At 47.1% G+C, this 3,767-nt stretch overlaps 1 protein-coding gene across 2 annotated transcripts in view; it reads right to left on the reverse strand.

The window, feature by feature from the left end:
- The window catches only part of LOC125044678 (alpha-N-acetylgalactosaminidase-like), a 29,241-nt gene extending 26,135 nt beyond the window's left edge, over nucleotides 1-3,106 (reverse strand). For both annotated transcript variants that reach the window (XM_047641490.1, XM_047641489.1), the window contains exon 1: nucleotides 3,048-3,106. The gene's annotated coding sequence lies outside the window, so the exon portion shown is untranslated. The remainder of the gene's footprint in view (nucleotides 1-3,047) is intronic.
- Nucleotides 3,107-3,767: the final 661 nt, after the last annotated feature.

The following is a 3,767-nucleotide window of genomic DNA, read 5'->3' on the forward strand; positions in this document are numbered from 1 at the left end:
CCTCCCTCCCTCCCTTCCTCCCTCCCTCCCTTCCTCCCTCCCTTCCTCCCTCCCTTCCTCCCTCCCTTCCTCCCTCCCTTCCTCCCTCCCTTCCTCCCTCCCTTCCTCCCTCCCTTCCTCCCTCCCTTCCTCCCTCCCTTCCTTCCTCCCTTCCTCCCGCCCCTGCCGCCGACCCACGTCCACTTTCCTCATGTATGGTGAGACGGCAGCTTTATCAGACGGGGGAGCGTGACTTGGCAAACATTCATTCTTCGTTTTTCGAAGTTTCTTATCGTGATACGGATTTTTTTTTTTTTTTTTGGGGGGGAGGAGGAGAGGAGGGGGTAACTGCCCAACCTAATTCCTCTCTCAACGATACTTTCTCCTTTATTTGCATGAACGCTTGGGAATAAGCGCATATACAAACTCAAACATGTATGCACGCATATTCGGACGGACAAACACAGAAATATATACAAACATAAGACATTAATATAGAGACACGGATCCACATACATACGTACATACTCCTCCCCCCTTCCCCTTTCTCTTCTTGCCACCTGAATACAATTTTTGTCAAGTACTTTATATCTCTTGATCCGTTATTTTATCAATCCTTTTTCTTTCTCTTTATTTAGTCGTTTTTCTCTTTCTTTGTTTACTTATCGTGTCCCGAATCTCTCTCACCGCCGGCCTGTCAATCTGCATCACTACTTCAATCTCTAATTCAACCATACACGCAATAATTCGCTCTCTAGTTTAATAAAACGACGAGCATTCATCAACCTAACAATACCCACTAACACTTGTAAATTTGCGTTTGTGTGTGCCCGTGTCTAGCTCTGTCCGTTATGTCCGTTATCTAAAATCTAAGCCTCTTTGCGTTTTATCTGTGTCTCTAGGTCTCTCATCTCCGCACAACGCAACAAGCTGTTTACGACCACAATACTGGCCACCGAGGGCAGACCGCGACGACCCCTTAACAAGGTCGTCTTCCCCAATAAGGTGGTTACCCCGACCACCGCTGATATGTCGTCACCCAGCTCCATCCCTTCGCCTGGCCATTTGCGTCGTGTGTACACCGTCGTGTGCATTCATGTAGTAACGAATGCATGTATGCACTCATGAATAAGCGTGGATGTAGAGAGCGGATGGGTAGCGTACCTTTCACTCCTTTTTTATTTCCCTATCTGCTCTTTCTTTCACTGAACATATAAAAAATAATGCAGTAAATACAGGAAGTTACATACACACTGTATATAAACAAACGCTTAACACACACACCTTATAGCCACCAGGCTCCTTAACCTACATAAAATGCCATCATAATCTATCATTACTTAACCTCCCGCCATCTCTCATGCCCCAGGTACTCTAAATGGGCAATTACGACATTACGCTTTTATTACCCACCTTCAAGCGGATCCATTGGTGTAATTGGACCTTTCTTCAGCTTTTTAAAAAATGATCTCGGACGTGAAAGTATCGTGCCTTCGCTTTTTTTACCTTTTCTTCCAATGCCCTCACTTTCCTACCTTGCCCCCTCCTCCCGTGCCCTCACTTTCCTACTTTGCCCCTTCCAATGCCCTCATTTTCATATCATGCCTCCTCCAATGCCCTCACTTTCCTACCTTGCCCCCTCAAATGCCCTCACTTTCGTACCATACCCCCTGCTCCCATTCCCTCACTTTCCTAACTTTCCCCCCTACTCCCATGCCCTCACACTCCTACCTTGTCCCCTCCAATGCCCTCACTTTCCTACCCTGCCCCTTCCCTCCATCTCCTTTCTCTCGCTGCCTACATATCTTTACACACTTCCCCTCTTGGTGCATTCTCTCCTTCCCCATTCCGCTCATGTCATAATTCTCTAATATTAACCCCCTCGCCCCGGAGACAAAACTTACGACACTAACCTACTACTAGTACCCCACCCCAGGCTCTCTAAAAAGCTGCGTTTGAAATCCGCCCTCCCCTCACCCTCTCCCCTTTCCCCCTCCCCTTCTATTCCCTCCCTCCTTCCAATATCTCCCCGCCCCCCTCTACCACAACCCTCACTATATTCTACCCCAACCACCCCACCCCTACCCTCTACCCTCTCACCCCCCGCCCTTTCGTCACCTGGGCTAAAAATATCGGTAATTTTCTCTTATTAAACGGGTTAATGCGAACATCAAAGCCGCGCCCTTATCTACCAATATTCGCACCGCCGTGATTTTCTCTTCCTCTCTTTAATGCGTGTTATTATTATTGTTATTTTACTTTTTTTTTTGCCCCGAAATCGGTTCCGTCGTTGCGTTCCAGCGGATATACTAGGATTGCGCGATGTGGAGGTAGGGTGAAAGAGCGAGCGAGAGAGAGAGAGAGAGAGAGAGAGAGAGAGAGAGAGAGAGAGAGCGAGAGCGAGAGCGAGAGCGAGAGCGAGAGCGAGAGCGAGAGCGAGAGCTAGAGAGAGAGAGAGAGAGAGAGAGAGAGAGAGAGAGAGAGAGAGAGAGAGAGAGAGAGAGAGAGAGAGAGAGAGAGAGACAGAGAGAGAGAGAGAGAGAATAATGAATCGAGAGAACGATTTACAGGGAGAATTTTTGATACAGTGTTAGTAATAAACGTTTCTGTACATCAGATTTTCAGCATACACTTGTAATACCAATCAGATAAAGATTCACAAAATAAAGCAAAGATCAGAGCAAATTTAGAGAACTGCCATAATAAACATTCCTATATTTTCTACAGTGGTGTCGGTGTTCAACAATGAAGACAAGAACAATTTAAAATCAACCAACCCCACCCTAAAAAAAAAAAAATAAATAAATAAATAAATGGACCCAAGAACTGCGCAGTTATAATACATGTCCATCCACGTGGCGAGCAATAAATAACCAAAAAGAAAGTTTCAGAAAACAATTGTCTGTGCTATATAAGACAACATAGGGATATATGTCTCCCGTGCCTTGGAATTTCGATATAGGCCTATATTGACTCCCTTTTTTTCACTATTTGCATCTGGATGGTAAATTTTCTTGATTCTGTTCTCACCGATTCACTCCCCAACTTCCACGTTCAACACAACTCACGTTCAGTTCCAGCGTTCACTTGAACAAAATCCGCTGCCTTTCCCTCGCTTGGGTTTTATACTCATTCCCGTGTCCGAGTCATAGTCAGTGTGGGTGAGTCACATACCCCCCCCCCCCTCCCTCTCTCTCTCTATGAACTATTTTGGGAAGGTGAATCAATTACGGTAGCTAGCGTGTGACTCAGTAAAGGGCACACTTGCGATGAAAACTCATTACGGTTTATTCACAAATCATCCAAGTATATTAAGCTTGGAACCTGAGGTAATTACATGCTGCGTCTGTGTGATTGTATGTTTGTTTGTGAAAGAGCTTGTGCATGTGTGTTTGCTTATACGCACATACAAAAGAACATACATAAATACATATACACAGACGCACTGACACACATATTGCATAAAATGTATCCGAAACCGAGGCACATGCTGACGACACAGCCGCCCATTACTGCCGCCCAGCGAGCCGCGTGACCTCTGCGGCGTGACCATTAGCGTTACGACAACTGCCGCTCGACACAACGACCCGCACGCGCTCGCGGGCCCCGTACACGTGGCCGGGTCGAGAGCGGGCGTATCTCAGCAACCGCAACCGCTCTGTTGATAATTAGGGGGCAGGGAGGGGGAGGGCGAAGGAGTTGTGACATAACGCGGTCCGGTCGATGTCACGGCCTCGCGCGGCGCGGCCGGTTTTTGGTGCAGCGGGTTTCGGTTCATTCAGCGGATT

This window comes from Penaeus chinensis, chromosome 36, assembly GCF_019202785.1.
Source record: "Penaeus chinensis breed Huanghai No. 1 chromosome 36, ASM1920278v2, whole genome shotgun sequence".
Taxonomy (NCBI): domain Eukaryota; kingdom Metazoa; phylum Arthropoda; class Malacostraca; order Decapoda; family Penaeidae; genus Penaeus; species Penaeus chinensis.